The sequence below is a fragment of the Sceloporus occidentalis genome, unplaced genomic scaffold, assembly GCF_023333645.1.
Source record: "Sceloporus occidentalis isolate IW3139 unplaced genomic scaffold, rSceOcc1.0.p SCAF_1, whole genome shotgun sequence".
Classification (NCBI taxonomy): Eukaryota; Metazoa; Chordata; class Lepidosauria; order Squamata; family Phrynosomatidae; genus Sceloporus; species Sceloporus occidentalis.
Window position 1 is genome coordinate 208,741,515 of NW_028316981.1, and position 27,432 is coordinate 208,768,946.

The following is a 27,432-nucleotide window of genomic DNA, read 5'->3' on the forward strand; positions in this document are numbered from 1 at the left end:
ATTATTGAAAGTTAGTACAGGTGTGTTTTAAAAAATAAAATAAACCCAGCTGCTCATCCCAAGGGTCTCCTTAGTAACATGTCAATGTTCAGATGTCTGGGTTTTGTATTCTGAGAGCTATGGTACTGACAGAAACACAGACACACTCTCTTCTATTATTATAGATCGCCTCTTTAGAAGTTAATCTAGGCTAGCATTGCTATGACAGAGTATGCATCTAACATTGGTTAAAGTGTTTAAAGAACTGCTAGCTTTTCACTTTAAGAATCTCTTGTGCCTGGATGAGGCTCAGCTAAATTAGCGAACAGAGGTGATGGCAACTAGTTACATCAGCTGGAATACCAGAAAGACTGGTAGATTGGAGGAATTTGGAGCATTGACATCTACTCCAGAGGCTTCCCTTTTGCCTCCAGTTAATAGAAAATAGTGGTAGGATAGGGGAAGGGAAGAGGTTTTTGATATGCTTTAAAAACTTTACCCTGTTTTTATTATTTGCTGCTCTCAAAGTATGTATTTTTCATTTTTCTATAATTGACTCAGGTTGAGTCTCCCTTATCTGGATTTCCAAAATCTGAAATATTCCAAAAACTAAAATATTGTTCATGGGCGGCTGAGAAAGTCACAATTTTGTTTCATGCGCAATATTATTAAAAATACTGTATCAGAGTACCTTCAGGCTATGTGTATAAGGTGTATGTGAAACACAGATCGATTTTGTGTCTAGACTTGGGTTCTATCTCCAATATATTTCATTATATATGTATACACAAATACAGGTATTCCATAATTCAATAATCATAATAATAATAATAATCTGAAATCCCAAACACCCCTGATCCCAAGCATTTTGGAGAAGGGAGACTCAACCTGTATGTTTGTTTCATTCATTCATTCATTCATTCATTCATTCATTCATTCATTCGTTTTACTTCTGTTAGGTACTGTCTCTTGGAATCTGCAAGCCATTTAACTGTTTTAAGCTGCAGTGGGAACCAGTTTTGGTGGGGTGGAGATGCATGCCTGCTGAGGATACACAAATCAAATTTTGCAGGGAAGAGATGCAAAACTAAAACATATTGTAGTTTGTGTTACCAGTGGTTCCAGATGCAGACAAACTGAGGCTCAAGCTATTTCCCTTTTTATGTCACCTTCCCCAAGAATCTCTGGATTTTGCCTTTAAACAATGACTATTGAGGGTGGAAAAATTTTCCTAGCCATATTTTGCTTCATGGGATGTAATACCAATTTGTATCTTTGCTAGACTGTTTTCTTCAAGCGAGCCTCAAAACTCACTTTTAGATCTTGTTTTGGCGGATAGTCCTGAACAGTAATTTGACAGACAATGATAATCAGAACATTACGTTTGAATTATCTTAGTGTGAGAGCTGCTACTACTGCGACACTGCTCTTTGTTACATTTATATCCTAGTTTTCTTCCACTTCCGTACACTGTGTATGTGGTAATTTCCTCTTTATTTTATCTTCACAACAGCCCTAGTAGGTAGGGTCAGGTTGCAAGAGAATGATAGTCCCAAGGTCATCCAGCGTCACCCAACTCAGTGGAAACCAGATATGCTTCCTTTCCTCCATCTTCTGTTCTGTCCTGCTCACTGTGCCTTCACAGAAATATGGAGACACAACACACTATCACGTGATGGTTTTGTATGTGTGGTGTCATGCCTCAGTTTATGTCTGTAAGGCATACTTAAATAATTATAGTATATGCCCTTAGCGAAATGCTGCTCTTGATTTACACACACACACACACACAGAGCACATCTGATAGCAAGCCAAATGTATGGCTTTTGCACACAATTCTAGCTGCAGATATGGCTGTATTTAGAATATATATATGTGTATGTCTGAGTTGAGCTTTTCTGGTTAGCTGACAACTTTGTGCTGTGGAAGTGTAACTGCAAAACGATGATGTTGTTATGTGCCTTCAAGTCAACTCTGAATTATGGTGGCCCTGTCCTAGGGTTTGCTTGGCAATATCTATTTAGAGCAGTGGTTCCCAACCTTCCTAAAGTCGCGACCCTTTAAAACAGTTCCTCATGTTGTGGTGACCCAAACCCATGAAATTATTTTCATTGGCCTGTTACAGACTGCCAAAATAAAGCTGCTTGGGGTCTCTTTGGAGGTATGCTATTTAAATGATGCATGGGTCCTAAGAGTCCGGAGGTCACGCCAAAGCCACACTCCATTCCTAAGCACTGGAGCGCAGCTTTGGTGCAGCTTCCGGATTCTTAGGATGCATGCATCATTTAAACAGTATACCTCCAAAGAGACCCGAAGCAGCTTTATTTTGGCAGTCTGTAACAGGCCATTGCTACTTCATAACTGTAATTAAATAGGTGTTTTCCAATGGTCTTAGGCGACCCCCATGAAAGGATAATTCGACCCCCAAAGGAGTCCCGACCCACAGGTTGGGAACCACTGATTTAGAGGGTTTTGCCGTTGCATTCCTTGGAAGTGGTAAGAATGTGACTTGTCCAAACTCATACTGTGTGTTTCCATGGCAAAAGGAAGTTTGAACTCTGGTTTCTCAGCATCCTAGGCCAATAGGCAAACCACTATAGTATACCATGCTGGCTCCAAAACAGAATTTTTCATATTGCTTTGGTGCCAAGTGCTGTACTTCTCCTTTAAGATGCAGCTCCTGGGGGCATTCTTGGAAAAAAAAAAGAGTGCTCTTTAAAGTCATACATGAATGATTTCTCTGAGCAGAAATATACAGTATATGTTAGGAACCTGGAGCATGATCCAGGGAAGGCAAAGAACTTTCAGTTTCATTTGATTTCCGTAGACGATTTATACACAAGTTTAGGCGTGTCCCATTAAGGTCACTGGATTTTTGCAAAAAGTGCTTGACTTTGCCTGTTTTGTGACTGCACAAATTAAAAATAGTTATTATGTAGGCAAGTGGAACTAACTGATGTAGCAAAGAAACAACAGAGAGTGTACAGTACTGTACATAGACTCTGAGAGAATATTGATATACTTAATGGAAACTCATACTTTCCTTCTCCTACTGTTGCAGTTTTTTATATTGTATTTCTAGTAATAGCTTTTTCTATAAAAATACAGTTGAATATAAAATAATTTATTGATAGAAAAATATAATTTTCATTATATTTTAATCACTGTAGATCGCTCTTGAAAGAGTGTTGAGGAGAAGGACCCCAAGGAGCTTACAATTTAGAGCTGGCACTAGGGATGAAAATAGAATCATAGAGTTGGAAAAGACATCAAGGGCCATCCATTCCAAACCCTTGACAAGTAAAGTAGCCCTGACAGATGGCCACCCAGCCTCTGTTTAAAAAGCTCCAAAGAAGGAGACTCCACCACCCTCTGAGGGAGTGTCTTCCACTGTCAAACGGCTCTCACTGTCAGGAAGTTATTCCCAATGTTGAGGTGGAATCTCTTTTCCTATAGTTTGCATCCATTGTTCAAGGTCCTATTTTCTGGAGCAGCAGAAAACAAGCTTATTCCATCCTCAGTATGACACTCCTTCAAATACTTAAACAGGGCTACCATATTACCTCTTAACTGTCTCTTCTCCAGGCTATACCCAGCCCCCTAAGTCTCTCCTCATAAAGCATGATTTCCAGACCCTTCACCATTTTGATTGCCCTACTCTGGACACGCTCCAGCTTCTCAACATCCTTTTTGAACTGTGGTGACCAGAAGTGGACGTAGTATTCCAGGTGAAGCCTGACCACAGGAGAACTAGCACTATTACTTCCCTTGATCTAGACACTATTTCCATTGATGCAGAGAAGGGATTGTGAGAGATGAGGGTGCCAAAAGATTCAAATCAGCAGTTGTCAATAGGTTTGATTACAGCTGGAGACCACAACATTGCTGTCATTGAGAGAAGCATGTTTTTGTTTGAATCTTATATCTATGTGAGGTGTAAGATAGAGTTTTCCAAATCTCAGGACATTAAGCAAATGCGGCTTTTTTTGTGTGGTATTTATTTACAGAAACAAAGCAGAAGTTGTTTAAAATCATGGGAAGGAATATTATGTTGGTCTTTTTAAAATGCCTTTCTTATGTTTATGTCTTTCCTCTACACTGAAGCTTGGTCAACAGGAATCTGAGGGACCAAATCTTACAATTGTTTTTCTATTGATTTCTGAATATAAATTCTCTTGATTTAGAAGTGTCCTCAGTGAAGTAGAGAGCACAAGATAATGAGAAAATAACAAAATTGATGTTTAATCAGAAAAATAATTGTGTATGACTCCAGACAGGACATGTTATGGGCGTAATAATAATAATAATAATAATAATAATAATAATAATGCTATGTATTTGCATGCCCACAATTTGTCCACAAAATATAGAATCATAGGCTACATCCACACTGGAGAAATAATCCAGTTCGACGCCACTTTAACTGCCATGGCTCAATGCTATGGAATTTTGGGAATTGTAGTTTTGTGAGACATTTGGCCTTCTCTGTCAGAGAGCTTTCGTGCCACAACAAACTATAATTCTCAGAATCCATAGGATGGATCCATGGCAGTTAAAGTTGTGTTAAAGTTGATAATTTCTGCAGTGTGGATGCTGCCTTAATCTAGATATGGGCTGGAAATCCCTTTTCTTCTTGAGGGCTATATTGGTTCAGGAAAATATTGTGGTGGGCAAGGTGTAAACTGGCAGTGAGTAGGACTAGAGCCCAAAAAGGGAGAACCATCTACGCTCTTCCTCCCTTCCCACTCTCTATCCCTGATACACACGTAGCCCATTCCCACACACAAACTTGCACCCCTTTCATCAATTTATTCTTCTTCACAGTTCCTTACACTTGTGTGATGTAATGGTTTGAGCGTTGGACTAGGACTCTGGAGACCAGGGTTTGAATCCCGACTCGACCGCATAAGCCCACTGGGTGATATTGGGCAAGTCACACTCCCTCAGCCTCAGAGGATGGCCATGGCAAGCCCCCTCTGAAGAAACATGCCCAAAAAACTCCATGATAGGTCTGCCCTAGGATTGCCATAAGTAAAAAAAATGAGTTGGAGGCACACAACAACCACAACGGTTTGCCTTGGGGTCACCATAATTTAGAAACTACCTGAAGGCACGCAACAACAATAACAGATTTCCCTCCCCTGCATTATCAACCAACCCAGATCCTGAGACTTCAGTACATTTATCCCTGCGGAAAACTGAGACTTACACAGAGATCATTCCAAGCCATAGTTCTTCTTTCCCTGAAATGGTTACTGCGTCCAGCACTGACATTCCCCTTTTAAGAATCGTTCAAGGCATTGCTCTTTTAAGAAGCATTTGCCCTCTAAGAAAGTTCCCTCAGTTCTTTTTCTCTGTGTCTTTTCACCTTGGGAATTAGAGAAGGCAGCTCTATCTATCTAGTGGGCTTGAAGGAAGGCTGCTTGGAGACACAGAAGGCTCTCGGATGCAGCCATTCAAGCAGCTGCATTTTCTGGAATGCAGGAAGTGTGGGAGCTTGCACTGGAAATTCTTGTGCCATGGATGGGCAAGAGAGGAAGGGAAAAGACAACAACAACTTGGCAGCCTTGTAAGTATAGGATCTAAATACCCTAAAAGCAATGGTTCCCAAACTTTGGTTCTTAAATGTTTTGGATTTCGGCTCCCAGAATTCCTGACTGCTGGCCAAGCTGGCTAGGGCTTCTGAGAGTTGAAATACCAAAGACCTGGAGGACCAAAATTGGTGAATCACTGCCCTGTCTGCACCCGTCTGATCTTGGAAACTAAGCAGGGTCATCCCTGATTACTACTTGGACAGGAGACTGCCAACAGATACCAGGGACTATAAGTTATATTTCAGAGGAAGGAACTGGCCAAACTACTTGGGATAATTCTTTGCCTAAAAACCTCTATGAAATTCATGGGGTTGCCATAAGTTTACAGATGATTTGAAGGCATATACCCACACAGACACAGCCCTGTAAATATGCATCAGAATGGATAAAAGAGAGCCGTGCAGTTAAGGATGGTTTAGAAAGGTTTACAAGTTAAATTCAATCTGGGGATTGGATGTTCCCATTCCCAGTCCTAAATAGTTGTTTGCAGCATTGAATGGTAGCTGCTGTTTGCAGAAGACACACTTGTTAGCTGAATGGGTAGTGCAGAAAACTCAACTTTTGCATGAAGATATAATGTGGTTTCCAGACTTCCAAGCTGAATATTCTTATCACTTTCAAGTAATTGTACGGTTTTAAAGCCAATCTTGCCAACAGAGTGGAGGCTTTTAGCAGCAGCACATGTCTTCAGATTATTTCAAATGCTTCCATACATCAGTGTCCAATATTTCACGTATTACCATACCAGAGCTGGGTCTGAATACGTGTTGGCACTGGATGTTGTTACTGCTTCTCTCCTGCCAATCTCATTGATTTTGTATGAAATCAAGCTTTATTATTTTGAATTCTTCATCCTCTACTTGTTCTGTTCCTACTGCCATTGTTTTGTTTTTCACATTACATACTCTGGACTTGTTATCTTGAACCCACCCTGTATTGGCCTGCTAACCTTTGGTGTTTTTAAATCACTGCTTAAAATAGGACTCTCCATGAAAGAACTAGTTAGGAAACAAGTTCTCCTTACCCATGTCAATGATACCATGCTTTGCAGCCTGTTTAGTGCTGTCTTATAGGTCTCATCATACTTGAAGTATGGTGCAAAAGCAGAATTGGAGGGAGGTGGCCTTAACCATTGAAACAGGCTGGTCAGTCATGAGCAAGTATAGTAATTGTTGTTGTTGTTGTTGTGTTTCTGCCTTATGGCCCCCTTTCATAGGGTTGTCTTGGCAGATTTCTTCAGAGAGGGTTTGCCATTGCCATCCTTTGAGAGAGTGTGACTTGCCCGAGTCGGGATTCAAATCCTGGTCTCCAGAGTCCTAGTCCAACACTCAAGCCACTACACCATGCTGACTCAACCAGGAGCAAAATAAAATAAAAGATATAATATAGCCAGTATACAGTATGCTAACAACTAGCTTAAACTAAGTAATTGCTCATGTTTTCAGAATGATTTCTGCAAAATGATTTCTATATTAAAGTTGAGACTGTTACTGTTTGTGGTATCCCAGATAAGCTTTTTCATTTGCTTCTCAAGTTGTTCGGTTTTTGTATTGAACATATGAAATAACTTTATTATCAAGCTGCTTTTATGCTAAGTGAGGCCACTGGTTCACCTGTCTGTGCATGATCTCCTCTAACTCTACTCTGTAATTCATTGACTTTTCACAATCCTATTTCTTGAATTTGAATTTGGGACCTTCTGCATACAAAGTATGTGACTTTCTAGATAGAAAGCATGTGTTCTTTGCCCATGAATCCATTGCCCCTTCATAAGAGGAAAGCTGAATTTAAACTTACAAACATGAGCTTGAGAACAATTGCATCAACAAAACTACTGTGCTACAGCTGGTGGTGGCAGCAATAACTTACTTTTCAACTTGGATGGTTAGATTTGACAGCACAGTCATGTGTGTCTACTGTATTTAGAAGTAAGCCCACCAAGTCAAGTAGTGCCAGCTCCCAGGTTTATTTTCAGCAGGGGTGGGCAACTGTTGAGGAGCTACCTTGTCACCTGGAATCTGGTTTTTTGCCCCCTAAATGGTCCCCAGTGCCCTTAGGTGATATTTTGCCTGTCCACATATTTTGGTTCTCTTTGGGCTATTTAAGGCCCAAGAGCGACCTTTTTATTGGGATCCAAGCTACCTTGGCTCCAATTTTGGGAGAAACGTGGGCTATAAGCATGATAAATAAATAAATATTCCAACATGAAGTGATCTGGGGCTCAAGTTCAAGCAACCTTTTACTGAACAAAGGTCTCTCATGAGCCTAATATCGGGCAAATTTTTTTCAGGGGAGAATCTAGAGTACATAAAATAGCCCCTAGTGGCTATATATAGCCCATGGGACCCTAACACCCTAACAAGGGCTGCAGCCTGAGAGTCCAAAATATGGAACCATTTCACTAATGATTAAGTGGAGCTGATTGTTATTGTTAAGAGTTCCCAGAATTCCCCATCAAATGTGCCTCCAAGTCTTGCTGTCTGGGGGATTCTGGGAGTTGTAGTCCACAAAAGTGCCTTTTCCAGCCTCTCCCACTGAGCTTTTATGTGTCAGACATTAGAATTTCCAGTCTACACCAGAAATGAGTCAAAAGGTAAAAGCCATAAGCCATAAGGTAGCTCTTGAGGAAAAGGTGCTAGTGAGAGGCAGCCAATAGGCAAAGCCTCCTAATGTGGAGTAACAGTTCTCTAGTTGTAAATGTGATCAGATTGCAGTGGCATTCCAAAATGGATTTACCCTTTGATTTCACATGTCTTATCAATGGTATTTACTTATGCCTTGCAATTGAGATCTAGATATTGCACTTCCAGTTCTCCTAAAAAAACCCAGTTGATTCAGAGCACAATGGGGTATATGAAGTTCCGTGTACAAGGGTGGAGTAGTATGCCTGTGGTTTACAGCTGGCAGCAGTAAAGTCCAAGTCTATTTCAAGATAGTTGTGGTGGCTTTTAAAGCTCTACAAGCTTTGGGCTTTGTATATTATACAAACTACTTGTGTGTACACACAATATAGGTACATTGTTAAAATCTTAGCTATCGTTCATAGGCATGTTTGCTTTCCCCCTCCCATAAGTAGAAGTATAGGAGTTTACAAATACTTTAAGGGCATTTCCCGCAAATCCTTGTTCCTCCTACTTTTGTTCTTGTCCATTGGTTCTATGTACCTTGTATTTTGTGTCCTTTTGGGAATGTTTTTTGTAGTGCAATGGGACACTCCAACTGAGTGGTAAAAATCTTTGTTTCCAAAATAAGTCTGATAATTTTAGAAAACCCAAATTGACTTGAGTTTTTGTGTTTTGTTGACAATTTTCATGATGGCTGTGCAGCGACTGGCATTCCTTTGGGCAATATAAGGTGGCTTTCTTCTTTGTCTCTACCCTATTGATCTCTACACATTTTGGAGGGCGAGGCCTCTGAACAAGAATGTAAAATAGGTGTGAAGGGAAGAGAAGTACCTGAAAGGCAGAAGATGCAGATTATACTGTTTATTTTATATACTTTATTGGTAGGCTATTTCTGAACCTCAGGCATTTCTATCACAGCACCTAAATAAGGGATTCTGTTTCTGCATTTGAATTTAGAATGAGGATTCCCAGTAATGCATCTTTCTCTGTTGCTTTTAACCCTTGGCCCTAAAACGAAATGGCAAAGTGTCCCATGCCCTCCAGACCTACGATTAGCTTCTTGTGCTGTTTGGATTACTGGGAACAAATTGTTGATGAAAGAATTCTTCAATGCAACAGGGCTAGTTGTGGCAAAGTGTGGTCTGTGTCTGTGCCTTCAAGTCACTTGTTGACTTACAGCAACTCCATGCATTTCACAGGATTTTCTTATGATAGATGTAGATGTTCTACTTGCACTTATGACTGAGAAGTGAGACATTTTGTGAAATAGAAACAAGCTTAGCAGCGTGTCCATTTGTTACTCTGTTTTCTGACCACTAGAGTTTGTCAGTGCTTGCCTCCTTAGAAGAATAGACCTTCGTAGCCTGTATTGAACATGAGCGATTGCAATACAAAAAGATAAACACACACAGATGCACAGAGCTCCATGGAAAAATATTTGTTGTTGTTGCTGTTGTTGTTGTTAGGCGGGGGACACCTGGCTTAAGGAGACAACATGTGAAAGGGATCTAGGAGTCCAAGTAGACCACAAGTTGAACATGAGTCAACAGTGCGATGCGGCAGCTGACAAGGCCAATGCGATTTTAGGCTGCATCAATAGAAGTATAGTGTCTAGATCAAGGGAAGTAATAGTGCCACTATATTCTGCTCTGGTCAGGCCCCACCTGGAATATTGTGTCCAGTTCTGGGCGCCACAATTCAAAAAGGACATTGAGAAACTGGAGTGTGTCCAAAGGAGGGCGACTAAAATGGTGAAAGGTCTGGAAACCATGCCCTACGAGGAACGCCTTAGGGAGCTGGGGATGTTTAGCCTGGAGAAAAGAAGGTTAAGGGGTGATATGATAGCTCTGTTTAAATATTTGAAGGGATGTCATATTGAGGAGGGAGCTAGCTTGTTTTCTGCTGCTCCAGAGACTAGGACCCGGAGCAATGGATGCAAGCTGCAGGAAAAGAGATTCCACCTCAACATTAGGAGGAACTTCCTGACAGTAAGGGCTGTTCAACAGTGGAACACACTTCCTCGGAGTGTAGTGGAGTCTCCCTCCTTAGAGGTCTTCAAACGGAGGCTGGATGGCCATCTGTTGGGGATGCTTTGATTTGGATTTCCTGCATGGCAGGAGGTTGGACTGGATGGCCCTTGTGGTCTCTTCCAACTCTATGATTCTATGATTCTGTGACCTTATGATTAAGAGATCTCCAAGCTGACCTGTCATCAACAGCTCTCCTCAGGTCTTGCAGATTCAGGGTCATGACTTCTTTGTACTACAGTACTACAGTCTACTTACTGCCTTTTCTAGTGAGTCATGTCTTCTCATCATATGTCAAAATACGACAGTCTCAGTTTAGTGATTGTGGTTTCTAGGGAGAGTTCAGACATGATCTGCTCCAGTGCCCATTTGTTTGTCTTTTTTAAATAAAAAATAAATAAATAAATTTTATTTCTACCCTGCCCTTCCATGGAAATGATCAGGGCGGCTTACAAAATTTATAAAAAACATTTCAATACAGATTAAAAATTCAATATAACAATTAAAACCATTACTACAAAAAACAGGAACAGGAAACAGTGGAATAGAAAAATACACATATCAGGGGCAGAGGAAGAATGCAAAAAGGTACATCGATCCAGGGTCAGAAGGGAAAAAGGGGCAGGAAGAATAGACAAACAAATTAAGGTGGGAAGGCCAGCCGGAATAGATATGTTTTCAGCTGTTTTTTAAAAACAGCTAATGAGGCGGCGGAGCGAAGCTCTGCAGGGAGCTTAGTCCATAATATCTGTAGTCCATAATATCTGTAGAACTCTTCTCCAACATCACATTTCAAATGTATTGATTTCTTCCTGTCAGCTTTCTTCACTTTCCAGCTTTCACAACTACACATAGAAATGGGAAGTACGATGACATCGACAATCTTAACTTTCTTATTTAGTGATATATCTTTGTGTGTATTGTGTACCTGTAAGTCGTTGCCAACTTTACACTTCAGGATTTTGCCTAGTTCGTTCATAGCAGCCCTTCCAAGTCCTAGTCTTCTTCTGATTTCTTGACTGCATTCTAAATTCTGATTAGTGACTGAATCAAAGTCTGGAAAATCTTGAACTATTTCAATGTCTTTGTCTGCTTTAAAGTTATGTAAATCATCTGTGGCTATTATTTTTGTTGTTTTTTTAAATATTCAACTGTAAACTTGCCTTTGTACTTTCTTCCTTTATTTTCTTCAGTAATTGTTCTATGTCTTCACTGTTTTCTGTTTGTATGGTGTCATCTGCCTGTCTTAAATTGTTGAATGTTATTTCCTCCAATTTTCACATCTTTTCTCTCCGGGTCTAAGCCTGCTTCACATATGATATGTTCAGTATATAAGTTAATCAGAGAGGGTTATAAAAGGCAACCTTGGCTGACCCCCTTGCAAATGGTAAAGCATTCCCTTTCTGACATATTCTACCCTAATGGTAGCCTCTTGTCCTAATAATCAGGATAATCAAATGTTCTGGCACACCCATTTCTCTAAAAGCAGTCCATAATTGTTCAGGATCTACAGATCGAAAGGATTTGCTATAATCTACAAAGCACAGGCTAATTTTCTTCTGAAATTCCTTGGTGTATTTCATTGTCCAATATATCTGTGTAATATACCTTTCCCGAACAAAGCTTGGAAATCTGGCATTTGTCACTCATATACAGTAAAAGTCTTTGTGACTGTGACAATGTGGCACTGCCAAAATTTCTCAAAACCCTTCACTCCTTTTTATGGTGGGCCATCGCTGCCACCAATTATGTGAAGTGATGGCCACTATCCCACCAATCATTTAGTGTGAGACTCGAACTCGGGAATCTCTTAAGTGCCTCCTGAACTATAATTCAACTATAATTCTCTTTAGATGCCAGCCCTCTGGGTTTCAACCCCCCCCCCCCCGCAACTTGGCACCAACTATTTTTTTGACAGCCACACACCCACTATCTAATGTGCCCCTAACCTAAAAGACTTTTCTTAATGTTGGTAGCATTTTTAATGTGTTTCTGAAATCACTTCAGACAGTTGCATGTTGAAACAAAGTGATAGATTTATTTACAAGTCAGGCTGAATACAGGCTCTCTTTTAGTGGGTGGTGTTCACAGTGGATATGGTGTACAAATACTTTATTAGTTCCACAAGTTAACATCTTATTTAGCTTGCCTTTGTAATTGTTTCTTTGTAGCTTTACATATACAGTGGTCCCTTTCCATATGCGGGGGATAATAATAATAATAGTAATATTTATTTATACCCCACTCTTCAGCCAAAAGGCTATCAGAGCGGCTTACAAATTGTTAATTGGACATTTCCCTGCCCTCAGGCTTACAATCTAAAGATCCGTTCCAGACCCGCCCCCGCCGCGTAAGGCAAAAATTGCGTACACTTAAGCCTCATTGAAAACAATAGGGGTGCACCCCCTGCAAGACGTGTGACACGGAGTGCGCACCATTGTTCCTGCTGCAGTTTGCCTTACACATATGGTTAAGCCATGTATGGCATGCTCACATATGGTGCAGGCGCACTGTATGTTCACTTACAGACTAAGGAACGAAACAGACAGGCAGTTTCAAGCCACCTTGGAGATATGGCGTTTACATGTGCCATGCCCTCAAGTCACCTGGAAGTTGCGCTGGCAATCACGCCGGGTGGCCTTTGGGCGACCTGGTGGTGGTGGTGTTTACATGCCACATGCTCCAGAAGCAAAGGGGCTGCTTTTTTCTGTCTCAGATAGGAGTAGATTTTTCCCACTCCTAATTCGGGCAGAAACTTTTGGGATTGGGGCCACACGTCTGTTTGCCACAGCCCCAATCCAGCCTAAATGGGGTGACTGAAAGCTGCCCCATCAGGGCTGTCTCTTTCACCCCTAAATTCTCAGAGAACCTTTATTAAACTTTTGTATCTTAACTCTTTTGGGTACCTGTGACTCCATCAGTCAGCAAACACTATGCCTCCTCCAGGACACTACAACAGTATAATTAAAGACACTCTTTGTCCCTTCCTTGGGTACCTAAAACCCTTTCCAACTACACCCCACAGCAGCCTAACCTAGCCTCAGTGGCTCTTCACCCCTCAGGGCACACTAAACATCAACAACCCCTTTCAAACCTGCCTCTCCCTCTTATATATTCACTCCTGGGAGCTTTCTCCACCTTTCCCTGGTTTCGCTCCCATTGACTAGTGCTAAGGTTCTAATCTGCCTGTTGCCTCCAAAGTCTTGGTTGTAGATTTTGAGCATTACTTTAATGCAATGGTCCTGTAGTTACTGCAATGCTTCTTTATTGGGTGATTGGAATGTATATTGAGTATTTCCAATCTGTGGGCCATTATTTTATTTTCTGTATTTGTTGACAGGTATTAGTTAGAATCTGAGTAGTTTCTGTCTCTGTAGCTTGAAGCAGCTCTGTTGGTATGCCATCTGTTCAGGTGATCTCTGTTTCTCAAGTGCTCTGGGTGCAGCTTCCACTTCACTTTCTAAAACTAGGTTCATAGCACTGGAAAATATTCTACCCATTTTTCTAGTCTAGTTCCCTGAAATTTCTACCAATTTTTTGTAGTCTTGTCATGTGAAATAATACAGGAAAGTATGTTTGATGGCCTTTCAAATATTGAAATATTATATAATATTATGAAAGACTATGCATATCCAGCTCTCATATGTGTTCATGATATGACTTGGTTTCCAGACCTCTCACCAATTAGATTGCTTTTTTGTGGATGCACTTGAATATTTCCAAACCCAAAACTGGACATGGCACTACAAATCCAATTCAGCTAATGCAGAATAGAACATTATGATTACTTCTCTTGATGCTGCGTTTTTGTTAATGCAGCCCTTGGAAGCCCATTAGTTTTTGTAGTTTAGTTTCCATCGGGGTGAAAAGTGAGGCAAAATAGGATCCACTTGAATAGTTCCACCTTTTCTCAGTAATCTGTTAAAATTCACCATCTTCTCTAAGCAATGGAACTGCCTCTTCTTTGATCAACATCTTGTTCTTAGAGTCAGTTACGTTTAAGATAATGTAACCTCTTTCATAATTCATCAATGCTATTTGCATGTCTTGAGTTTAGCCTGTTCCCAGTCTTTCTAGAAACATGGTAATCCCATTTTTTGTAAAATCAAAATTTTACATTATCATACTGAAACTGTCTTCCTACCATATCCTTGAAGCATAGGATGTGTCAAACATCTTAAGATGAAATACTGTTGTGATCATCGTCCATCTTCCAGATGCACTGTAGACTTGTTTCTTCTCTCTCTGTGAAGTGACAGATGTAAGTTGAGGTCACCATCCAAATTATGTTCAGTGGTTTGCATAGTATGGCACAGGGAAGGCTGTAAAGAGGCAAGTATGGATTTGAGTACAGTCGGCCCTTCTTATACACAGATTTTTTTATACACGGATTCAATCCTACATGGTTTGAAAATGTTCAAAAAAGTATAAATTTCCAATATCAAACCTTGACTTTCCATTTTTTATAAGAGGCACCATTTTGCTATGTCATTATATTTAATGGGACTTGAGCACACACGGATTTTGTTATACATGGGGGGTCTTGGATCCAAACCCCAGCATATAACAAGGGTCCACTGTATTGTATGTTTCTCCCCTCTCATTGAGTGTCAACTTTGCAGCTTCAGCAGCAAATGAAGTTGGACTTCTCTGCACAACTTCATTAACTAGACAGCTCTGATTCATTCCCTTGGTACCATCTGTTCACTAAATGAAGCTGGGAAGAAGGTGAAAGAAATGGCACATGATTATGTAATAATAAGTGTTTGAATGAATGATGCTTAATTTGTCACTTGTTGTCTGTTCAATCTTACAACATTTTAATTTTTTAAAATATTTAACTAGTGTACAACATGAACTACAATAGAAACTAAACTATCTAAGATGCACATCAGATAGCCAGTTATCTTTTTGAGAAGATACTTGTTGGGTATGTGACCACAGAATAAATTACAGTCAGCCCCTCTTATCCATGGATTTTTTTATCCATGGATTAAAACATCCACAGCTTGAAGATATTTTAAACATATATAAATTCCAAACAGCAAACCTTGAAGATGCCAGCCACAGATGCTGGCGAAACGTCAGAAAGAAACTCAGCTAGAACATGGCCACATAGCCCGAAAAACCCACAAAATACTATAGCAAACCTTAATTTTGCCTTTTTATATAAGAGACACCATTTTGCTATAAATTGTATTTAATGGGACTTGAGCATCCATAGATTTTGTTATCCACAGGGGAGCCCTGGAACCAAGCCCCAGTAGATACCTACGGCCCACTGTATATACAATCACCCCTCCTTTTTTGTGGGGGATCCATTCTGGACCCCCTAGCGAAAATGGAGTTTCACTTATATTCAAGCCCTATTGACTTGAATATAGGCGCGGGCGTGTATATATGAGCAGATGCTAAGTAATTGGTAATTGGCAGTGATTTTGGAAGTAAAAGTACTGAGGATGTAGCCAGATAGTGTGGAATACTCATTTGAAAAGAGTGCTGAAAGATGAGTGTAACTACTGTATCTGTGTCTATATCTATATCTGTATCTATATCTGTGTATATGTGATTATTCTACACACAAACTATTTCATGTTGGAGAAGCCATAGTTGTCTTTTTAGCATTTTTAAATGGAAAAGGTGCTTTAGGCCTTGATTGTTTTGAGTTACCATTGGCTCTGTTTGAAATAATCTCTGTGCCCATCTCCTTGAGTGTAAATATTTTTACAGATTCATTAGCAAAATAAATTGTAGCAGTGTTTGTTTCTCCTGTTTCTTTTGGTGAACGTAATTCTATGTAGGGGCTTGATATCTGCAGATTTGAGCAACTGCAGATTGAAAGGAAGAAACTTTTTTTTTAACCTGTGATGGCCAGTCTGAGAAGCGGTCCCACGGCAATAGCGAGCAAGCTAATGCCTCCACGGAAGTCCCCCATGGAAGTCAATCTTGCCACAAAGCCACAGTCAGAATGTAAATCTCATACTGTTTCTCATCTTCAGATCACAAAGCTGCTGCCAAAATTTAACTTTCTGAGTCACTGTTTCCTACCCTCTCACAAGGAAGCCTCTTCTAGAATATAAAATGCCTTTCTCCATTTTCTCCTTTTTCACTAGGAAGCTTCTTCCAGAATTTAAACTTCTGCCTCACTCCATTTTCCACTTCCTCATAAGAGAGCCTCTTCCAGAATTTAAACTCCTGCTTCCCCATTTTCTTGCAAGGAACCCTCTGTGAGAATTTACACTCATGCCTCACTCTGTTTCTCACTTTCTCACAAGGAAGCGTCTGCCAAAATTTAAACTCTTGCCTCACTTTGTTTCCCACCTTCATACAAGGAAGCCTCTATCAGAATTTAAACCCCTTTTCTGCTGATACACCTCCTTGCCCCACTTCTTCTGTTGCCCTCCTCCGGGATGGATCAGTGGCAAAGGGGTTTGAAATCTGGCAGAGGCTTCCTGATAGAAAGGTTGAGAAGGTGGGAAACAGAGTCAGGAAAGGGATTAAACTGTGGCAGAGCCTTTGTGATTGGAAAGTGGGAAACAGTGCAGGAAGAATGCCTTCCTGGTGTCAGGAACTTGTCGCCCAGGTAATTTTAAAAGTTAAATTCTGACTTGAGCATCCTTGTGGGGGGTTCTGGAACCAACCCACCCATGGATACCAAAGGTCCACAGTAGTTTGAACCCTTCACGTGGTACATATTTAAGTGTATATCTTAAGGAGCCCTGGTGGCGCAGTGGTTAAATGCCTGTACTGCAGCCATTCACTCAAAACTACAAGGTTGCGAGTTCAAGACCAGCAAAAGGGCCCAAGCTCGACTCAGGCTTGCATCCTTCCGAGGTCGCTAAAAATGAGTACCCAGACTGTTGGGGGCAAATTAGTTTACTTGGTGATTAGCTTACTTGCTGTTCACCTTTATGATCTTTGGAATAGCGGTATATAAATAAAACAAATTATTATTATTATTATTAAGTACAAAATGGAGTGTGACATGGTGTATTCTAAGCTTCCAACCACCACCACCACCACCACCACCACCACCCCCCCCCCCCCCCCCCCCGGTTACTGAATGAGAAGCCAGAGGATAATTACCAAGGAGGCCCTTCTCCCTGATCTACCCAGCACCATATAGTACAGTCACCCCTGCAGTGGTGAAAGTCATTATATAATCTGGTGATGAAAACCAGTACTTCCTAGGTGCCAGCCAGTCCGTAGCTGTGGTGCAAAAAGATGGCTACTAATAGTTGGCTTCACCTGCCACAACAGAGCTGGAGCCAAAGCACCACAAATGTCTTCATGCATATATCCTCTTTGATCACAGATAGAAGAGTTAGGTGTTTGTTCTAATATGCTGCTTATTTAAAGTGATAAAGATGGAAAGAAAACAGTTGTCCTTTTAATTTTTCTATTTCTTTATCTCTTCCTCATCCATTTGTTTTATGAAATCACCTTGTGCCTCATTAAAGATCATATTGCCAAGTGCATAAAAGTTTATTTCCTATTACTGCACATTTTATTTTCTTACTGCACAAAATGTGTCCAGCTATACATTAGAATACTATCTGGTGTGTAGAATGTGTAATCGGTGCGTATAGGAGCAGTTAGGCAATGTCTTGCTGTTGGGAACAGAAATGTCAGGCATGAGTAGTACATTCCACCGCTGATTCAAGAAGGTGCTTCTAAAGCTGTTTTAGCTCAGAGGCATGTACTATTAACTAGAAGATTTCAGATTATTAACCTTGAAGAGTATTCTAATTTTTTTCTAAATTAAGAAGGCTATTAAGAAAATACTCTGAAAGGTTGCCAGCTTGTATTTAGTCGGAACTCATTCTAATTATAAACATAATGATATTAGTTCACTTTCTGTAGGAGTTAGATATATAGCTAAGGTACATTTGGAGTAATTCTTTATCTTTCATGGATACACTTTATAGATATTTGTAACAGTGGAATAGGACCTTGGACCTTGGTTGTTGCAAAAAATATAGGTATAAAAGGACTGCAGATCAGTGTCAGAGTACTTGATATGCCATGAATACAGGATTGAGCATGCTTTGGTGAAGAGAGGGCACAACCCATAGACCAGCTGAGGGACGGGTGGAACTGGCAAATCATAGCCAGTCTTGCTTCACAAACAATCTTGGGGATCAGGAAATGTAAAACAGACCTAAACATAGGCTGACTATATGCCTGTTTTAAATGTGATATTATGGGCTCCCCCGCATTTCTTCTTCGTGGTCTCTGCGAATCATACAAATGGGTTTTACTGCGCCTGCGCAGTGCCTTCGGAAACTTCTGGAATCACTGGGCAGAGTTAACTCTGCAACATATTGAAACTTTTTGGCGGTAACTCCGCCCACCCGTTATAAGGCCCCTGCCTTCCCGCTCTTTCCCCAGTTCCTCTTTTCCGCCGCGCTAGCTGCTTCAGGGAACTTTCGCTTGCTTCTGCTTGCTTGGAATCACTTTCGTTTTTGACCTCGGACTGTATCTTGACCATTCTTTGTCTCCCGCCCCTGGTAACTTCGGACCTTCGGACTGCTGACCTCGTTTCGGATCTCCCTTTGGCTTGACGTTTTGAAGATGCCTGCGCCTTTCAAAAAGTGCGACATCTGCAAGGGCAAGGTGCCCGTTCAAGACCCGCACTCCTCCTGCCTGTTGTGCCTTGGACCCAGCCATGATCCCAAGGCTTGCACGCTCTGCGGATCCCTCTCTACTCAGGCCCGTAAGAACCGTGAGTCCCGGCTCACGTCTGCGATCGCCCTGGGGAAAGTGCAGGAGGGAGGTTCGCGGTCCTCTTCTGTCCCGCCTCTGGCGCCCCCCGCTTCATCGTCCCGGGCAAGTGTCTCCAGCGTGGGATCGGGGAGAGCAGCCGTCCCCAGTGTGGTGTGTGTCCCGGCCGGGACGCCTTCTACCACCTCCGATGTGGCCCGTGGCTCCAAACCGCCCAGCGCCACCGACAAGCCCTCCAAACGCCCCCAGAAGTCATCGGGTGCTGAGGGTACCGAACGGGCCTCCAAACCGAAGAAGGGATCGGAGGGCTCCCGTTCGAAGGAGGCTACCGAGCCTAAGGTCCATCTGGCCTCGCCTTCGTCCTCTAAGGCGTCCAAGGCATCGCGCCATGCGACACCGAAGGAGCGGACCGAGCCGGTTCAAGGGACGAGGTCACCGAGGCCCTCGTCATCGACAGCGGCTGCTGTCATCCTGGACCTCCCGGACAACCCGTTCTTCCCATCCGGGGAGCCTCCCAAGCATGGGAAGAAGAGGCGCCACGAGGAGGCTGGGCGCGACCCTGCCCCTAAGAAGGCAAAGTCCTCCAAGGATCGGACCGCTACCGACCTACCGGGACCGAAGGAGAAGAAGCGCTCTCCCTCCAAACAAGCTCGCGCCTCCGTTCCATCAGCTCCCCGTGACCAAGAACCGACGCTGGACCAAGGGACCCCGGTACCGGTCACGCCTCTGCCTCCCCCGACCATGGATTTCATCCACGGTATGGATGATACCGCGCCTCCTCGTTCCCCGGAGCACCGGTCGCCCTCTCGCTCGGCAGCTGAAGATGAAGACGACTTGCCCCACGGACAAGACGTTCCGGACCTCTTCTACGACATGCAGTCACGCCGCTACTACATGTCGGTCCCGGAGGACAGAGCCTTGTGGGAGTTCACCAAACTGAACCCCCCTCCCGCGGACCGACCTCATCCTTCCACGTCGGTTCCGACCGTGTCTGTCTATGAGAGGTCGTCGACTCCACCCCGTGGACGTGAGAGGTCGCTGTCTCCACCTCGTCGGCGCTCCCGTTCTTCGGTTGACTTCGTTCCAACCCGCCCGAGATCCCAGGCCAAGGTGACGGATCCCCTCTCCTCCGACCTGGACTCCGAAGACGAGCCGCTGTTACCCTCGGAGGCACCCTCGGACGAGGATGTCCTCTCAGGCCCGGCCTCCCCCCAGAGGTTGCACAACCCGGAGCCATCTTCGCCGTCGGACGATGTCAGGTCCTTCACGGAGCACGTGATCAGGATGGCGAGGGCCCTCGACATCGAGCTCGCGTCTGCAGCGGACGACGCCGAGGACCCGGTTGAGCGTCGGGTGCATGGTCGAGTCCCCACTCCGCCGTGCCTGCCTCTCCTTCCCTCTCTTCAGACCATCGTGAAGAGGTCTTGGGACTCTCCAGCCGCCCTTTCGGCACCCTCCCGCAAGGTGGAGTCTCTTTATAGGGTCGCCCCGGCGAGTTGTCCTTGGTTGGCCGAGCACCCCCGGCCCAACTCTGCCATCGTCGAGGGAGCCCAACACAGCTTCGTCCCGAAGCAGGCCACTTCCCCTGTCGACCGCGAGGCCAAAAAGGTGGACGGACTGGCCAAGAAGGCGTACTCGGCTTCGGCGCTTGGGGTCAAGGCCGCCAACTACACCGCGTGCATGGGGGCCTACATCCAGACCCTCATGGAGCGGATCTCCCCCCTCGTTCCAGATGTCCCAGACGACGTCCAGAGGCAGCTGGTGGAGATCAGGGACGAGGCGCACTCCATTGGAAGTTGGCTAATCACCACTTCCAGGAACCTGGTGGATTGCTCCGGGAGGGCCATGTCAGCTTCCATGGCTCTTCGGCGCCACGCTTGGCTGAGGGCCTCCGACCTCAACCCGACCGTCAGGGCTGCCATCGAGGACATGCCGATCGACGGGACCGGCCTCTTCCACGCCGAGACCGACGACCGCCTAAACCGCAAGTTTAGGATGAAGGCGGCGGCAAAGAAGCACGGCATGTCCTCCGCACCGGCTTCTCCCTTCCGGAAGCGCCAACGACCGTGGCAGCCACAAGGTCAGTCGCAGGGGACCTTCTCCCGGGACCGACAGCCCCAACAGCAGGGCTCTCAGAGGCAGCGCTTCCCCTCGCAGTCTTCCTCCTCCTCTGGCCGTCGTAACTTTCCGCCTCGGTACCGCAAGTCCCGCCGGCAGGACACCGACCAGGGGAAGAAGAGGGCCTGAAGGGACGCAGCGCACTTCGTCCCCCCTTCACCCCTCTTCTTCTTGGACATCTTGAGGCCCTATGTTAACACCTGGGCCTCTATAACATCGGACTCGTGGGTCCTCGACATCGTCCGTAGGGGTTATGCCCTCGAGTTCCAAGAGCTCCCTCCAACTGGAGCCTTCAAGTCCACTCCCCCCTCGGACACCCTTCTCGACGAAGTGCGCACCTTGCTTGCAAAGGGGGCAATCTCTCCCTTACCGCCCGACCAGTGTTTTCGGGCCTTTTTTTCCAGGTACTTCACGGTACCGAAAGCGGATGGGGGCATCAGGCCCATCCTGGACTTGAGACAATTGAACTTGTTCCTTGACTACCGTCGCTTTCGAATGGTAACCTTGGCTTCCATTCTACCTCTGCTCCACCAGGGCTTGTGGTTCGCGACCGTCGACTTGAAGGATGCCTACTTCCACATCGGCATCCGACAGTCCCACCGGAGATTCCTCGCCTTCGCTGTCGGCCCCGATTCGTACCACTACAACGTGCTCCCTTTCGGCCTGGCCACGGCTCCACGGGTCTTCACGAAGTGCATGGCACCGGTGGTGGCATACCTTCACCAGAAGGGCTTCATGGTCTTTCCCTACCTGGACGACTGGCTGTTTGCAGCCGAGTCCCAAGACGAACTGCGGGAGGCAGTCTCATTCGCCTTGCGCCTCCTGGACTCCCTCGGGCTGGTCGTCAACAAGGAAAAGTCCCACTTTACGCCGACCAGGCGGGTCAAGTTCATCGGTGCCGTCCTCGACTCCGAAAACTGCCTAGCTCTCCTTCCTCCGGATCGGTTTCGGGCCCTGACAACATCCCTCAGGCCGTGCATCTCCCACAGAAGGGTGAGAGCCAGAGATGTCCAAGTCGCTCTGGGCCACATGGCGTCGACGACATTCGTCACCCCCTGGGCAAGACTTCGTCTTCGACCCCTCCAAGCCTGGTTCCTCTCCGTCTTCTCCCCGTTGGAGGATCCGCCTTCGAAGTGGCTCACGGTACCGAGACCGGTGGTTGCTTCCCTCAGATGGTGGCTAGACAGTTCCAACGTCTGCACCGGGATGCCCTTCCATCAACCTCAGGCACAGTTGACCCTGACAACCGATGCATCCCTGGAGGGATGGGGCGCCCACCTGCTCGACCTGGTTGTCAAGGACAGGTGGTCCACACAAGACAAGCGCCTCCACATCAACGCCTTGGAAATGCTTGCTGTGGGAAAGGCTTTGAGAGCGTTCGAGTTTGCAGTCTCGGGAAGGGTGGTCCTCCTCAGGACGGACAACACCACCGTGATGTACTACATCAACAAACAAGGTGGTACCAGATCCAGGACCTTACTCGATCTCACACTCCGCATCTGGGATTGGTGCATCCAGAGACGCGTCCTCCTCCAAGCGATTCACCTTCCCGGAGAGGACAACGAGCTGGCAGACCGCCTCAGCAGATCTTCTTCGGTGTGCCACGAGTGGAGGCTCCATCCCGAGACGGTCAGCGACCTCTTCGATCGGTGGGGAACCCCCCGGATCGACCTCTTCGCAACCAGCTGGAACAGCCACTGTCCCCAGTTCTGCTCCAGGAAACGAATGGACGGATCCCTCGGAGACGCATTCGCTTTCCTTTGGTCGGGAGAGCTCCTCTACGCTTTCCCTCCGTTCCCTCTCATCATCAGGGTGGTGTCCAAGATGGCTACGGACCGCTCGCATGCGATCCTCATCACCCCGTGGTGGCCGAGACAGCCGTGGTTCGCATCCCTTCTCCACCTCTCCAGGAGATGCTTTCTCCGTCTCGACCCTCGCCCGGACCTACTTTCGATCCAGGACGGCCGGATTCTCCACCCCGACATCGAGAGCCTGCCGCTGGTGGCCTGGAGGATTCGGCGCTGACTACCTTGCCGGAATCGGTGAGGGCGGTGATCCTGGCCGCGAGGAAACCTTCCACCCAGCGCTCCTATGCCCTGAAATGGAGGAGATTTTGCCTCTTCCTTGACCAGAAGGGCTTGTCTCCTGCACAGGTGTCCACTCCAGTGGTGTTGGAGTTCCTGATGGCACTTTTGGATGGAGGGCTGTCCCTCACATCCATCAAATGCTACCTGTCTGCCATCTGTGCCAAATACCAGTTCGGGGGGAGGGTTTCTTTCTTCAAAGACCCCTTGGTGAAGGGGTTCCTGAAGGGTTGTTTAAACCTTTATCCTCCTGTGTCGGTGCCTACGCCGGCTTGGAGCTTGGAGTCGGTATTGTCCGCCCTCCAATCCAAGCCCTTTGAACCGATGGCCACAGCGGACTTGAGACTATTGACTTGGAAAACCGTTTTTCTTGTGGCCATCACCTCTGCCCGCCGTGCGGGCGAACTCTGTGCTTTACGTAGGGACCAGCCATTCCTGAGGTTCCACAAGGACAAGGTGGTCCTCCGGACGGACATTACCTTCCTGCCTAAGGTAGTGTCTGCCTTTCACATGTGCCAGGACATTGTGTTGCCCACTCTCGCATCCAATCCTACATCGGATGAGGAGCGACGCCTGCACTCTCTTGATGTCAGGAGGGCACTAGCCTTCTACCTGGACAGAACTGCTGCCTTCACTCGGTCCGAGAGACTCTTCCAGTGCTACTCGGTACCGAGGAAGGGGTTGCCTGTGTCTGCGCAGAGGTTGTCCAAATGGGTGGCTGGCACCATCCGCCTCTGCTATGAACTGATAGGCAAGCCTCTCCCTGGCAGGGTTCGGTCTCACTCCACAAGGGCAATGTCAGCATCCTCCGCGTTCCTCTCGGGGATTCCTTTGGAGGATGTCTGTAAGGCTGCTGTCTGGTCCCAACCACTGACTTTTATTAAGCACTATAGGTTGGACACCAGGGCCATCAGAGACGCAGCTTTCGGGAGGGCTGTGTTGGTTTCAGGGTTGCATTGATTGCACTACTGATGCTTATGTTTCAGCATTTATGGATACAATGCCGCTGTTTACAGTCTGTTGAATGTTGTTTGCACAATTCATTGGGACTGGTCTTGCACGACCGTGTGTCCTCTTCTCAGGTTTAGCAATGTTGCTGCTATACATTGATCTGGACATGGACAAAAAGACTGACTCCCTTTGGGATTCAAGGTGTTTATTGTTACAATAAATATACCTTTGGTTTACCATAGCTTTGGTTTCAGGACACTCCCTCCGCCGCATACCTAAGCTTGTCAGTCTAAACCCATTTGTATGATTCGCAGAGACCACGAAGAAGAAGGACAGGTTGCTTACCTGTAACAGTATTTCTTCGAGTGGTCATCTGCGAATACATACAAATCCCACCCGTCCGTCCCCTCAGTGTCCTGCTCTCATTGGCTCTCTTCCGTCGCCTGCTTGGCGGAAAAATTGCGGAACTGGGGAAAGAGCGGGAAGGCAGGGGCCTTATAACGGGTGGGCGGAGTTACCGCCAAAAAGTTTCAATATGTTGCAGAGTTAACTCTGCCCAGTGATTCCAGAAGTTTCCGAAGGCACTGCGCAGGCGCAGTAAAACCCATTTGTATGTATTCGCAGATGACCACTCGAAGAAATACTGTTACAGGTAAGCAACCTGTCCATCCTGACTGTCTTATCATTTTAATATAAATGTCAATGTTGTCCCGTTTTCAAGAAAAATGCCCTGTTATGTTGTGACAATGGTTTCAAATTGTGGTTGTTAAAAAACTATAACATAACCTTGTCCGTTTTGCCATCCCAATGCCCTGTTTAAAGTCTGAAGGAAATATGGTCAGTCTACCTAGAAATAAAAAAACCTTTGTTCAATACTGACTGTTATAAATATTTATTGTATAAATAAGATGGGTACTAATACTTAAGTCTGCTAAACTGGGATGAACTAGATCATGTGGATCTTTGAATTAACTGGATTATATGGGTGTTGGGAGAAATTTTTATCTAAGGCCCTATTTTAAGTAGCAAAAATAGCTTGTCTTTTGATAGCATGACGACTTGATTTAATGCTGACAAACTTTCAGTAGCAAAAATGAGAAAGGATTCTCATTTCTGTCACCCTGTGGTGGCAGGGGAGAATGACTCCTAAATTTGGATTCAGTTAGTGTGTTGGCTTAATACATATAACTTTTTTTTCCTAACTGGCAAATACATATCATTTGAATGACAGCCTCACTCCACACGTGTATTTAGACATTTGTTTAAAAGACAGAATTCACTGAGATTTGTTCTGGCAGATGTAGTATTAACTTTCAGACTGTTTTTTCTGTCGTTTCAGGTTTCTGGATGGCAGACTCTGAAAAGAAATGCAGTTTTAAGAGGTATGTGTTTCATAGCAAAACAGTACTGTCTCTTGACTGTGGCTGATATCAGAACAATTTGGAAGAGAGCACTTCACTAGTAAAATTGTACAACCTGCTTCAGAGAGATCAAATAAGAAACAGAGACTGAAAATAAAAAAGAGTTTTGAAAAACTAAGTTTGTTGCTTTTGGAGATCTACACAAAATTTGAAATAAGTGTTTCTCCTTGAGGATTACTTAGTTATATGCAAAAACTGCAGTTGTAACCCCACATAAATATAACTGATTGTAACATCAGGTTCCTGATATATCCAATATATGTTGGTTTTATAGTGGCTTTGTTATGACATGACAGTTATGTAGAAATTCAAGGAGAAAAAGATGACTGTTCTAAATATTGATGTTTTTATGTGGAGAAAATTTTCTTTTTCAAGTGGGATATTGTGGTGCTTTCCATCTACAAAATGGTAATGGAAATCCGAATATCTAATTTAAAGAACCCTTGAACGTTTCCACTTTAGCCATCCTTTTGTTTGGCACTAGGGGATTTCTTTTTATAGAAGGAAATCTTTCGTTGTTTCATTGCTACCACAAATGCCCCCCCCCCAATGTTTAAACTTTGTAAGTTGACAGAAAAGTGTTTATATGACGTTTATGTTTGTAAGGTGAAAGGGACAGAGGGAAACATTCAAAAGCCTACAGATGATGATCAAGAAATAGCTGATTGATCAACATGAACATCTCTTCTGATTTGCATCGCACTCTATTCTAATGTTCTGCTGCACTCAGATGTAGGCAGAATGAAAACCCAAGTTGGGGATATGCAGTTAAGAGCAGGTGTGATTCTTCAGTGAGCAGGAAACAGGTGAAATCTTTCCAGCGTTCTTGTGGCCTTTTGTTCATCCCTCAGTTTTCTCTTAGGGAATTGTATCCTATTCCATCTTAAATGTAGAATGCTACACTTGAGATGAGCAGTGGAAGAAAGGCAAAACTCATTCGTCATTCTTCAAAGTGAGCCTTCACTAACAGTTATCCCCATGGGGTTGGTGCAGACTCTCCCAGTGCTGGTTGTACAACTTGCAAGAGAGTTCATATTCTTTCTTGTGGTCACAATTTGAGAATTAAGATAACATGACTGCTGGCTCATATTTGAAATTCTGAATGTCACCACTTTTGGTTAAAAAAAAAATCCCAACTCAGCAGCAAAAACCTAAACGTTTATTAACAGTATTATAGGAGAAATACCTTGGCAACCACACTCATAATATCTATTGCATGCAACACAAATTCATAAAACTATCTGCTGCCATTTGGCCTGTTGAATATTGTGTAGAAGGTCTTTCTGGTACTATTCAAAATGCCCACCTTTGATTAAGATGGTTAAACAGGGAGAAAATGTAAGCTTCTTCCAAGAATTTTTTTAAAAAGGAATAGAAAATGCTTGGGTTTTACACAGATGTGTGCAAATTAATAGACTATTACAGTTGTCATTTACTTATAATAAATGTCTGTTTCATTCTGGACAGACAGAACCTTTTGCCAAATGGATTTTTTTAAAAAATGTATAGAATAATAGAAGGAAATCTGGAAATGAACGACATGGTTGTGTAGTCTGAAGCTGCTATCTGACCCAAGGAAAGAAGACTTTAAGTTAGGAAAGGCAGAGAAACCCTATTCCTAATAATTGTGTGTGTGTACATTTGGGAACATAGTGGCTCTTCTGTGGGACTAGAAAATTGCTATTTCAAGGAACACAAAATGCTTTGGTAACTAAGGACCAAACCAGATGTGATAGTGGGAGTGCTGTGATCAAAACTCCCACTTTAAAAAAAAAGCATTTTAGTGCAAGGCTGGGGATTCTGTTGCTCCATGCCTTTCCCCCAGCAAAAATACTTAATCTTCAAGGGAGAACATACAGATACCTTTATAATTAGCCACTTTAAAGGGATATCTTTCATGTGGGGAAAGG

General features: G+C 44.2%; 1 protein-coding gene across 6 annotated transcripts in view; it reads left to right on the top strand.

Annotated features, from left to right (window-relative positions):
• PCGF3 (polycomb group ring finger 3) overlaps nt 1–27,432 on the top strand; it is an 81,768-nt gene that overhangs the window by 34,271 nt on the left and 20,065 nt on the right. For 3 of the 6 annotated variants that reach the window (XR_016272650.1, XM_089488714.1, XM_089488709.1), the window contains exons 2-3: nt 25,441–25,483; nt 26,129–26,328. The gene's annotated coding sequence lies outside the window, so the exon portion shown is untranslated. Of the gene's footprint in view, nt 1–5,475; nt 5,549–25,440; nt 25,484–26,128; nt 26,329–27,432 lie in introns of those variants that run through there. The other 3 variants (XM_089488710.1, XM_089488711.1, XM_089488712.1) reach the window with 3 other exon arrangements.